The sequence below is a fragment of the Lissotriton helveticus genome, chromosome 5_1, assembly GCF_964261635.1.
Source record: "Lissotriton helveticus chromosome 5_1, aLisHel1.1, whole genome shotgun sequence".
In the NCBI taxonomy this organism is placed as follows: Eukaryota; Metazoa; Chordata; class Amphibia; order Caudata; family Salamandridae; genus Lissotriton; species Lissotriton helveticus.
Genome location: NC_136065.1, coordinates 1,683,640,620 through 1,683,654,122, shown reverse-complemented (window position 1 = coordinate 1,683,654,122; position 13,503 = coordinate 1,683,640,620). Strand labels below are relative to the sequence as shown.

Here is a 13,503-nt window from a genome sequence, read left to right as displayed (position 1 = left end):
TGCTTGAATCCTGATGGTGCAGTGAGCAAGGGACTCATGTCTGAGCATACCCTTCCACTCCTATAGTGGCCAAAACAATTCATAAAAGGGGGTGGTGATGGACAGAGCATCTGAATTAAGCAGAACACTCATACCCAGTCAAAAGATCAGGGCTTGATCCATCCCAGTTCAGAACCTGGCTACATGCAAATTAGTCTGTCCCTGGCCCAGTGCATCATGGGAACAGGGCAGACCAAACTACCAAGCCAATTCTTTACTGGAAAGGAAACAAGCTTCCGGGGACCGGTTTCTGGCATTGCAGCCGTCTTCGGCCCGGCTTGCTTGAATCCTGATGGTGCAGTGAGCAAGGGACTCATGTCTGAGCATACCCTTCCACTCCTATAGTGGCAAAACGATTCAGAAAAGGGGGTTTGGTCTGCCCTGTTCCCATGATGCACTGGGCCAGGGTCAGACTAATTTTCATATAGCCAGGTTCTGAACTGGGATGGTGCAGTGAGCTAAAAAATGGCGATGGATCAAGCCCTGATCTTTTGACTGGGTATGAGTGTTCTGTTTAACTCAGATGCTCTGTCCATCACCACCCCCTTTCTGAATCGTTTTGGCCACTATAGGAGTGGCAGGGTATGCTCAGATGTGAGTCCCTTACTCACTGCACCATCAGGACTCAAGCAAGCCGGGCCGAAGACGGCTGTAATGCCAGAAACCGGTCCCCGGAAGCTTGTTTCCTTTCCAGTAAAGAATTGGCTTGGTAGTTTGGTCTGCCCTGTTCCCATGATGCACTATGCCAGGGTCAGACTAATTTGCATATAGCCAGGTTCTGAACTGGGGTGGTGCTGTGAGCTAAAAACGGTGATGGATCAAGCCCTGATCTTCTGACTGGGTATGAGTGTTCTGTTTAACTCAGATGCTCTGTCCATCACCACCCCCTTTCTGAATCCTTCACAACTCCAGCAGGCCACACCATATTTCACAGTGAGCGGCTATGGCTTCTGCACCCTCTCCAACTAAGAGCAGAGGTCCTGATGCTAGCGGCTGTACTGACTATGCCATCTTCAACTGTTATTTAAGGTACATTTTATACAATCCTCATAATCGTCAGTGTACTCCACGACCTTTGAGCAGTTAATAGTGATGCGTTCAACTCAATTTCCAAGTGGAAGCAGTGGTGCAAACTACATAATCCAATTAAGCGGACATCTGCATACTGAATATGATGTAGCCTGTATTCTACATCGTCACCACAAGTTAGCACTGGTGCAGCCACTGCCATGTTCAGTAGTTAGCATCGGAGCATCAGCATATTTCCTAAACTATGCAATGGCACATTCTACATAAGCTGCAGACGTTAGTGCAAGTACCTTCAAAACCATTGTCAGTAGGTAATGATGATACATTTAACATCACTTCAATAGCAGCATTGCTGCATTGAGCACCACCCCCTGGAGTAATCATGATCCCTAGAATTCAGCCTTGGCGCATTCATTCTGCTTTAGCAATAAGTGCCAAAGTAGTCAACAAATCCCCGAAAGAAAGCAGAGCTGCATTCAAATACTATTTTCCGCAGTTAGCGTTATTGAAAATAACACCATCTAGCTTCAGCAGGATAAAGTGGTGCATGCGTTCAACCCCTACCCATTGAGGAAGCAGTGGTACAGCCTATATTATCTTCGGAAGATAACATTGGTACATTCAGCACCATCTTCAGCAGTAAGCACCATGGCATACGACGTCATCCCCATAAGCATTTGTTCAGTCTACATCACCACAGTGCTTAGCGTAGTATTCTGTGCTATTTTAAACAGTAAGCAGGGAAGCACTGCAAGCAAATTGTCAGAGGCATATCCTACACAATTCCCAGACGTGAACAGAGAATTGTACACCATTCCCAAAGGGATGCATTCTGCACTGTTTCTAGCTGTCAGCGGAAGTGAAATATACATACTCCTCAGCAATAAATGCTGGAATATTGTACACTATACTTAATGTGGATTGCTTGAACACACACACACCTATTTCTAAGAGCAAATGTAGGAGCATTCTATTTCTATGCCATTACCAGAAATGGAGGCTGCACTGCCTTCTGGAGAGGTCTAATCTATACAAATACCACATATATAACTACCATTCACAGACGTGAGCAGAGGAGCATTCCAAGAAGTGAACAAATAAGAATTGTACATCATTCACAATAGAGATAGGTGAGCTACTCAAAGCTCGAGCCAGGATCTAGCCAGATGCCTGGCTCTAGCTCAGCTCAAGGCCCTTTTTGAAACTCGAGCGAAAATGAGCCTAGATTTCTGGGGAGGCAATGTGGCAGAGTGGCTACAGCAGCCAACTATCTAACATGGGAGACCAGGCTTGATACCCAACCTATGCTCAGCATCCTGTAAACCCCAGCAATTCTCCCTATGCCGAAAAAAATGTTTGTAGCTAGTATGTGTCTGTTGTGATTAGCTGGTTTGTCCCTTGTACCTTATAAAACTGCCAAAAATAAAATGTGGATTATGCCTGTCACTCATGCTCTAATCTCATCATCCAAGAATGAAGGACAAAGCATTAACGTACCATGTCAGACAGAGGTACCCATCGAGTGGCTGCACTGTACAGTGTAAAAATGGGAAATCATGGATTGTTTCCTGCTTGCCCAAGCTGTGTGATTCTGGGCAAACACAATTTAACTGAGCCTCCTTTTTTTAAAAATCACAGATGAAAGCACATTCAAATACATGAATTCAGTATGTGTGCTGTACAAAACTTTTCTTTAGTTTACTAGACTATTATTTTTCTCCGTGTATAATCAGGTTCAATTTGGGGCAGATAATCGATGCGGGCACCAAAATAAAAGCACCTACCCCTCCCCCTTGGTGATTCAAACAGCTAAAAAAGCGGCCGACATTTGAAAATCGGGGGAGTATTCCACTTGTACAAACAGGCTCCGTTGGTGTTTTACAAGCTATGGTAGACTGCATGCATTTGTGATTGCTGCAAGCAATGTTTGTAGTAATATCAGGGAAATCAACAGTAAAAAGCAACCTATCAGACCATAGAACAGGCCCACAAACAGACACAAAAAACTGTCTCATACACTGTCAGATTGCCCTATCAATCAGTCCAACCCTGTGTATAATAAAACTCTAGCCTATAAATAAGGTTCACATGAACCGTCACCTGCCTCTTAGTTTACTAATAGCATTGTCATCATGAAAGGACAGACATGTACCTCAGTTTATGCTTAACTCTCACTTTTATTAAACACTTCACAATACAGAGATACAATCTGAAGTGAAACGCTTATTACGCCTGTTAAAGAAGTACACTTTTTTTTAACATTGAAGACACCATATCATATTCCAACATGATCTTTACTGCATGATTTACATGTCAAATATTCTAAGGCTCGGCTCCTGCAAAAGCTCAAAGCAGAGCCCACCATGTTAATGTGTTGGATCGCTCGCCTTTAATTCCCACGAGTGAGCAGATGTGTATTCAGTATTCTCAAAAGTGCTCTAGGATTTTTCACCATTTTACGAGCTATCCAGAGGAGTTCGACATCATTCCTAGTAGTGAGGGGGTCATTCACAGGAGTAAGAGGAGAATCACACGCGCCCGCAAATTGTATAAAAGCACTAGAAGTGAACAAGGACAAATTCAGCACCAATCCCAAAACTGAGCAGAGGAGCATACCTCTCCGCATAATTCTTAGACGTGGGAAAGAGTGGAGAAGCATTCTACAGCACTTCATCCCAAGTGCTGCACTCTATTACACCCTGAACCAACGCCAAGAGACTAAGCAATTTGCGAACTAGGCGCTATACAAAAACGGCGTAAAACAATTAAACACGGACCGTGAGGCTGAGAGGATTCTATCCTGTTCCCAGGAGTGGGCGGAGGCGATGCGCGCGAGACCGAGCCGAGGAGGATGGACACTGGGGAGGAGGGCGGGGGCGGAGGGAGACGGAAGAAGGATGGAAAAATCGATAGAATGGGTTTATAAAGTAATGTTAAAGGACTGAAGTGTCGACAACCTGTCCGGGCCAGGAAATATGGGCCTCGAAAGAGTGCAAGAGCAACGGGCGAGCGACTCCCCGCAATCCGAGGTTTCTCGTCCTCTCAATCATTCCAGGGTTCTCGATCCGCGCTCACTTCTTCCTCCATCCTTTTAATCTCTTTCCTTCCTTCATGTTTCTTTTTTTCTGTCCTATATCCATCTTTTCTTTCCCATCTCCAGCCATTTTTCTTTACTCACTCCATATCTTTGGTATCCTGCCACTATTTTTCACTGTCTGACCGCCCTTATCCTTTCCCATATCCTTCATTTCTTTCCCGTTTTCTTCGTTCGTTTCGTTCTTTTATTCTCATTCTTTCATCTTTTCCCTTACTCTATCTTTTTCTATTTTCTCAATCTCTTTTCAGTCTATCCTCTCTCCTGCTTCCGTCTCTGCCCCTCTATCTTTTCTCCACGATGTTTCTCTTCCGGCCCTTCTTCCTCTAGCATTCTTCGATTTTATCTCCACCTCTGGCTAGATTCTATCTTTCCTCTCTATTCTATCCTTTCCTCATTCTCTACCCCTCATCTCCAGCCTTCCTCTATGTCCGCTCCAGCATTACTCCATCTGTGCCCTCTTTCCTTTCTCTATCTGTCTTCCATCCTTCGAGATTTCCATGCTCTCCATTCTTATGCCACCTGTTTTCTATATTACTTCTTGATCCACTGTCTAGTTCTTCCCTTCAGTTTTCTCCAGTCTCACTCAATCCATTGCCTCTGTTCTTACGTCATCCCTTTCCTCTCTGTCTGTTTACCAGCTCTGTCTCCATCTTTTTTATCGCTTTCGCCACCTTTCCTTGTTTTCACACCATCCTTCTTCCACCTCTTAGCGCTCTTCCTGCTCTATTTTACTCTCTATCGTTTTTGTTCTATTTTAATGACTTGGTGATCCATACCCATCTCATCCCCCTCTACGTCCCCATTCTGCTCATCTGTATTTTATCCATCTGTTTTCTTTCTATCCTTCCTCCATCTTTCTTCTCTATCCGTTCTGCGCTTCCTTTCTCCCCTCTCATCCTCTCTACTCTGTAACATTTCTCCTTCCCCTCTTATGCCTCTGCGTTTTGATCTGGGTTAGTGCTGGGTCTCAATAAGACAAATTACATGCTAACTTGGCTGCTCCCTGAGGCAAACGGCAAGAAAAGGTGGACCATGAGTGCACAATGCAATGATGCAGATTTAAAACCAGTTGGGTGTTATGTTATGTTATGTTATTAATGGGTCTTGTATAGCGCAACGGCTACTCCAAAGGAGTGTCCCGGCGCTTTGTGCTCCAGGGTGTTGCCCTGCAATGAGAGGGGAGCATGGTGGCAAAGGCCATTACATTCCACCTTTACAATGCTGCACACCCTATTGGGGGACGTTTACAACAAAGGGGATTCGTGAATTCGAAAATGTTCAACTTAAGAGAAAGCGTGCAAGAGAAAGTAGGCAAGTAGAGAGGCTTGGGTTGTTCCCTTGAGAGATGAGGGGGTTGCTCAAGGATGTGATGAATCTGCATAAATATAGACACGAGTCAGGTCATGAGTTAGTGGAGTCTCTGCAACCACAGAGTGAGGGTGCATGTACATCCACTAGTTCTTGAACGAAAGGGGTAATCACTGTCAAAGGAAACTATTATCTTACAATGTACGTACTTATGCCAGGGGTAGGCTCTCTTCAGTGATTAGAAACTATTCCCCTGCACTAAAGGGGACATGTGTGCTCAAAGGATGAAGACGTTTTATAAGGCACTTTAACAAGTGGCAGCTAGTAAAGTTGACAGGGAGGGAGTGGGAGGGTCAAACATGTACACAGACACTCACTCAAACCAATGGATTCACAAACATGCACACACAAACACACACTCACAACAAATTCCTACATTTATACATACACACATGCATGCACCAAACATTTAAAAAGATTAAAAGTACCTGTCCTACTACTCTGTGAGAAGAAAGCCTCAGATGTCCCAGGAGCGTTGGGACTGTTGCCTTCCCTTACTGGCTAACCTTGGGTAAGCCAGTGAGGGAAGGCAGCAGTCCCTCACTCGTCACAGAGTGGGATGGGTTCAGTGAGAGTTTCTGACCCTACCGCACTCTGTTACACGGTGTCACTGATTAACACTTGGCCCTTGGTATCCAGGGCTTAAGAGTGAAGAGCACAGGTCTGAGGCAATCGATGACACTACCTCTCGTCGCGAGGGGCTTGAAGCACTTTTTTACCGGATGAGGTCATGCCCACAGGGCGGTGAAATCCTCAGCCTGGTAAAGTTCAGCTCAGGCAGCCAGGAGCATGAACATTTAGCGCATGTCTAGCTCTCGACTACCTGCCCTGAACAAGAAGAGTGTCTGTCAGGATGGCATTTGCTCGACCTGACAGACACTCTTCCTCTCTGGAAAAAAGAGGAGGGGGTGTGGCCCATTTGCTCATATGGATGAGCCGCAGCTGACTAACTATTAAGTAATTTGAGGACAACTGATTACTGAAGCTCAAAGGCAAAGCTTGCATTTACATTTTTAAATATTTCAATGGTTTATCCACTAAATCTAACAAGTGAAGAAAGTTAATCTCAGGTTTGATCTTATAGTTTTAAAATAAACTAAACATATACCTAGGTAATATCAACATAAAGAACTGAAGAGAGAATGTGAGTAAAAGTTACAGATCTATAAAAATTCAAAGGCAAGAGAAGGATAGACAAAAAGGAGAACAGCCAGAAAAACGAAAGTACGGAGGAGAGAAAACGAAATGAGACAGTATGCATATAAACGAAAAAGAAAGAAATACCAATACAGAAGGCTCGAGTAAAAGAAATAAAACAGATAGAAAGATGAAGAAATAAAAGGAACGGTTCTAGGAAGACAAAAAAGAACCAACTGAAGGAAAACTAGCAATAGGAAAAAAGGAAAGAGAAGGAACAAGAAAGAAAGAAAAAAGATACAAAAATGGCACAAAAATGAAAGAATGAAAAAGGTAGAGAAAAAGTACTGAAAATGGGGAACAAAAGTGAGAAAATGGCCAAATATATAATGAAAAAAGAGCTCTAGATAAAAAGAAGGTGCTGAAAAGATACAGCTATGGGGGATACAAGATGAAAAACTTGAAAGAGTAAGAATAAATACATTACAGAAATACCGAGACATAATTAGCAAATGAAAGATAAAACTAAGGCATAAGAGACAAAGAAAGGGCTAGAGAAAGAAAAAGGGGTGAAATACATCAAAAAGAAGAAACAGAAAATGGAAGAGAAGCGATGAAATAGAGGGTAGAGGAAGATGTACAGACGGGTGTGATGGCTCAGTGGACTAATGCAGCCACGCAAAGAATCTCATGGTCACAGATTCAAATCTTGGTGGGTCCACGTATCCTTTTTATATTTCCGAAGACAATAAAAATGAATGCCATTGAGTTATGTAACAGTACACTTCTGTTATTCGGCGCCAATATGTCCCTATGGGTGAACATACACTTCAAAAATGTTTGTCATGGGGGCAGAAGGAGGGGACTTAGAACAGACAGAAATTAGCAAAAGGAAAGATCTGTAGTTAGACCAAATGCCCGAGGAAGAAAACACTAACATGAGAAAGAAGAGAAGGACTACTAAATTGAGGGAGATATAAAAAGAGACAGACATGTAAAGGAGATAGAAAACAGTAAAGTAAAGACAGCAAGACTGAAGCCACAAGGGCGATAGAGACATGCTGTAAAAAAAGAAAACTACAGATAAGGAATGAGAGAAAAACATAAGGTGGGAAAATTGATAGGAACCATTAAACGCACACAAAAGAAAAAGTGCTACTGGAAGAAAAAAATGAGAATATACAGACAAATAAAAAATAGGGGAAGAAATGTATGTAAAGTCTGAACTACGGAAAAGGAAAGACGAAATGAGATCAAAAGGTGAGAGAGAGAAAGTTATATATTAAGACCGGGACAAACTAAAGGGTATAGAGGGACAAACCTTAGACAAAGATTGTGATAAGAAACGAGAGTGACAGCAGAGATATGGAAAAAGGAAACAAGCAGTAAAGAGAGAAAAAGGATATAGAAAGAGGCAGGTATAAAGAGGACCTATAGTACATTTCTTATTTAATGCAAACCTAGCTCCAAAGACTAGCGGGGTGCTTCACATTCAACAGGATTGTGTGTGAGGAGTCCGGTTCTTACTAGGTTATGAAAACCAGAATGTGATGTGAAGAGAACCATGTAATTGGGATAGCACTAGACAGCACTTCTTTTTTTTATTTTATTTTTGCATCCAACATATTTACACTACGTTTATAATCTGAGGCTCTGAGAGACAGAGTAATTTGCCCCCAGTGTCGTTTTTGGTCAAGTTCCGAAGCTGGGATGAGGAAAAAAAAAAAAAGAAAGGCGTGTGTACAGTGAAAAACAATTAAACACTAAAAATAAAATGAACGAGAGAATGATAGTGAAAGATGCATAGAAATACTGTTAGAATTAAAGGTGGAACTATGTATGGTAATAAAGTAAGAAAGACTACAGAAAAATATTTAAAAAGAGACAGTTCTAAAGCAAGATGGAGAAGGGAGGAGGGGCACGCAGGTATAGATGTTCAAAACGGACACAAGAACACCACCATGGAACGCGAGAATAGAGAAAAGAAAAAAATATATGTATAAAGAAAAAAAAAGGAAAAAGCCATTGGTCAGTCCAGTTGCTGGTAGTGAGGAACAAATGAAATAAGACTGCTCTAGTTTTCTTGAACAGCTCCGGGATTGTTGTATGCTAATCCGCTCCCTGATTGGTTACGAATGGTAATATCGGACGAAGATGAAGGGACTACAATAACAATAATATTTATGCTAACGACAAAGGATTTGAAGATTTTATGCTTGGGGCCTATGCTGCAGAAAAGTCCGATCGGCGGCTAATTCCATTGTCTCGGTCTATACTGCAGTAGAAGGGTATTTTTCCATTTTGCCTCCATTTTCCAGATTAACAAAATGTGGCGGTTTTGCTTTAGGCACTCCTAACCATCACTACCTGCGCCTAGGTCTCGTGCCCTCCCACTGCGCGCCCTAATATCATCAGAGTGGCGCTGTCCCCCGGTCGGGGTGACGCAGGCGTTATTGGAGGGAAAGCGAGGGGTCACTCCAAATTAACAGCTAAGGTGCCAAGAAACATGTTCACCAGTGAAATGCATGTCAACCGCCTAGGCGCTCTTGGGTAAGCCTGCGCACACCCTTCATAAAGAATCCCTCCAGGTCCCTGCAGTGGTGATGTGTCCAGCTGAATGGGTTAACCTTGAATTTCAACCTTTCATGCCATCCCTCCCATATTTCACTCACCTTTCTGCGATAGCCACGCCACACAACATACACAGGCCTCTAATATGGAGGCGCAATACCATTGTAGGGATCCATAAGCAACACTCCCCGCCCCTCCCTTCTCCATCAACAGACCTGGGTGACATGTGTACCTCTTGGGATTGGGATGTTGGTGTTCACACGGGTATCCACGCACAGCGCTATGTGAAATATATGTAAACACATATATAAAAAACATATAAACACGTATGTATTATATATTAGGGAATACATATTTCTGTATACAGATCTATATTTACATATATTCACTTAAGGTTCAGTATATGTATACCCTATATATCTACATGTATACCCGCACATAAGTACATTTTTATAGACTCCTAAATAAATGCATATCGATAGATGGATAGTTCCATATTTTTCGTATTGAGAAAATGGATTTCAACGACAGCATCCGAAGCTTGGCTTTGTCTTCGCTAGTAAGCAGCTGCAAGGAGCGCATATATCGGCGAACAGACAATATCCATCACCGGCACACACATGTTTATGCTCATAAATATGCATATTTCCATACATTGTTCAGTACAGGGATATTCCCCGGGGTGGACAGACGGACGGACAGCGTGCCGTGCGAGCGCATGCATAATGCATGATATGCATCATATTCCTATAGCGGGCCGATGTGCTGTATCCCCAACCCCGCCCCCTCTCTGCCCTCCATCCCTAACCCCTTCCTTTCAACCGTCTCTGACCCTCTCCTTCCTCCTGCCTCAACATCCTCTGCCTCTAAAACAATCCTCTCAACTGCCCCAAACCCTTCGACCGTCTCGAATCCACTGGTGTGACAGTCGCTGCCCCACCCGTCCGACAGTCTTCACCCTCCACGTCAATCCCCCTTGTCAAACTATGACAAGCCCCTGGCTGTCATGGTTCATCTCCTGTGCCCCACCAGACTGACCCTCAGTGTGCCCGTCCGTGCCCCGCCACCGCTCTCCCTCCATGGGACACAGAGACGGGCCATCTCGGCGACTCCTCTGTGACCGCCTCTGGTGACAGTTTGTAGCCTCATTAGTCTGTCTCTACCAGCAGCTACGACCTCTCTCAAACCGTCTCTCCTCAACCGTCTCCCTCCCCGGCCAGACTGTCTCTGCCCGCCTCCCAGTCAGGCTGTCTCTAGCCTCTGTCAGAGTGTCTCTCCCGCCTGTCTGTCAGTCTGCCCTCTCTCTCAGCCCCCCTGTCAGACCTCCCCGGCCCCCTCCGCCCAGGAGCCTCTCTCTGCCGCGGCCGCCAGCAGGAGGGGGCGCGCGGAGCCGAGCGCGCGGCCGCGCAGGCGAAAAATCCCGAACGAGGAGAGAAAAAATCAATGGTACTTACGGCCGCGCTGGAGCTGGGTGACCGCGCCGGAGACTGCCAGACGAGGAGGCGGTCTCTCGCTCGTGCCCCCGCACGCGCTCTCTCTCACTTCCTCGCCTCTCTCTTTCTCGAGAGGGATGATGGAGGGGGGGGGAGGGGGGGCTGTTGGAATAATCAATGCGCCGATGCCGGCGCGGCGGCGTTCCGGCGGCGACGAGAGGCTTTCTCCATCGATTTACATGAGTGGAGATCCCTGGGTCCCCCCCCTCTCCAGCGTGGACTCATTCACAGCCCGGCGCTCGCGCCCCGGCACAATAGAATAAATCAATAGGCGCTCTTGCGTGCGCTCTCGTTGGCACACACACAGGGCTGGCCTGGGATACTGAGCAGGTGCAGCGGGCGCGCGCGCGTGGCATGCTGGGGGTTGTGGTCTTAATAGTCAACACCCCCCTCCACCTCACCCCCCAGCGCAGACGAATGGCGATCGAAGGGACAAGGCTAGGGGTCTTATTCTTATCCTTCGCCCCATCCATTTTACAAGACGTCACACCTGGGTGTCACCCCGCCCGTTCCCACAGAGGTGCTTAGTGCCCTCGGAGTCAAATCCGTTATTCCTGGATCTCAAGATCAGTTTATTGGCAGATTAATCTTGTGTTCCTGGAGAGCCTCTTTGATCTATAGAGGACTTAACGAATTGTAAGAACAGCACTTACGTTACATTAGGGTCGATACTAGGAAGGTTAAGAACTGGGAAAGGATAGGTCACGCTCCTTACAATAAATATGGCGACATCAGAGGTTATTTATTGATAGATCAAAAATGACATTCGAACCTTGTACAGAAAGTGGGCAAATGTAAATCTCCCTGCAATGCTGCGCCGCTGACCTTAGAACAAACGTGAAATATATAATCACTATTGACAGTGCCTGTGACATAATTGCCGTCATTCAATATGACACCGCTGACAACACATAGTACCTCGGTTACAGCATCATCAACAGGCTAGCTGGCTGTTATTGCCATTACCAACATCATTGTCAGTGAATTAATCACAACATTTAGAAGATGCACCAGGAACTGCTGTAATGTTGTGCTCATCAACTATGATGTCACACATAAAAATAACAGTATATAATCGCACAACTTCTCTGTGACCGGTCAGTGAAAAACACTTAACACAGCAAAGCACAGGATTTGAAGTCTAAAACATCCAGTGATTCCCCACTTACCATTACTACGTCTTCGTTTGTTCAAGCCATCCTGCACAGCTCCTGTCATCCTTCATCCCCCGAGCAATCCATCCAAACTGTTCCCAAGTGTCCAGCTGTGAGCGTAAATCCAGAGTACGGCACATCTCAAATACTATAAGCATGCCCAGAGTGGCTTCATGGCTACCCTCATGACTGCCAAATCCTGCTGCTGTTAGCCCCTTCTCTCACTGTGCGCCCACCCTCAACAGTGTGCGGCTACAATCAGCACTCTTGCTTCCCCTGGCCATCCCCTCTCAGATGGAGACTTTAGAGGACATTATAATTAACCTTGGAATGTTGTTCTTAAGGCAACCTCCATTCTTTTATACTTCTACACTTTCCACTTACACCAATAAGCTGCTTTCTCTTGCATATCTAGTGAGTAACCTCCTTTTGTCGAATCTACTAACCCTTCTTGTAAACCGTTTGAACTATCAAGTCCCTAAATTATTAAGCACTTCTTCCTCTCCTCTTCCATGACATCTTTTTAGTCAGTTTTTAACACAGGCACCTTCCCAACAAGCTTCAAGTCTGCTGTGGTTTCACTCCCATTAACAAAGCACATTCGCACTTTATTTCCCCAGCTCACTATCGCCTTGTCACTGTACTCCATTCTTCTAAAATAGAAGTTGGTGTCAGGTAAAATGCTTAGACAATGGTGAATACGTTCCTCATTGAGGGTTTTGTGCGCTAGACACATAGCCTTAAACTTCACCTGTTTGTTTATAGGGAGCCCCTTCAGCATGGGCTTAGTATTTTCCTGTTCATCACTCCCCTCTACTATCTTTACCAACACTGATCCCTCATTGACTCGGCACTGCCATGCTATCCCCGTCATTGTTCTTTTTGGTCTCATGGTGCTCCCACCTCTCCAGTCCCACACCTTTGCCAACGGGTGTCCCACAAGACTCAGTTTTAGACCATCTTCTCTTCTCTCTGTACAACGTAATCCTTCTGCAATATCAACTCTTTGTCTTTCCATACCGTTTCCAGGCCGATGACGCTCATACTTTTCTTATGCTTTCTCCTCTCACTCCTCATCACCAGGCGTGAATCTCACCGTGTGTCTGTCACAGCCGCCAGCCACTGGATGTCTATCACCTCACTTGTGCAGAATTCATCAAAAACGGATATAAAGTACTTTCCTGTTGCATCTGTCTCTATACCCAGCTGTATCAATTGCAGACATTCTGATTAAGTCAGAAACCATGTGACATAATTCAACTCCTCAGTGAGTATGGAAACACAAAACTGTGCCCAACATTTATGTCCTTAGCATGGCCGACTACTGTAACAGTGTGCTGGCACTTCACACCATATATTGTTTACATGGGTAAGGATCTTAACTTTGTTACAATTACCCAGAACTATTTTTCCAGACAAACTCCTTCTTCAAGCTTTCATCCCCAAGTTGGCTGGCTGGCAGCTAAAATCATGCTCTTTACTAGCTATCTTTTCCCAGCCATAAATGGTTCCTCCCCGAACTACCTCTCTGCACTCCTAGGTTGATGCTTCCCAGTTTGAACTTATAATTAGGCAACAAAAACCTCCTGGACACACCCAAAACTCTGTGTGCGAC

The 13,503-nt window shown here is 44.8% G+C and overlaps 1 protein-coding gene across 1 annotated transcript in view; it reads right to left on the bottom strand.

Annotated features, from left to right (window-relative positions):
• Nucleotides 1-10,825, bottom strand: part of ZFHX2 (zinc finger homeobox 2) — a 527,257-nt gene extending 516,432 nt beyond the window's left edge. Inside the window, exon 1 of the mRNA XM_078640613.1 lies at nt 10,696-10,825. The gene's annotated coding sequence lies outside the window, so the exon portion shown is untranslated. The remainder of the gene's footprint in view (nt 1-10,695) is intronic.
• Between the last annotated feature and the right edge of the window lie 2,678 nt (nt 10,826-13,503).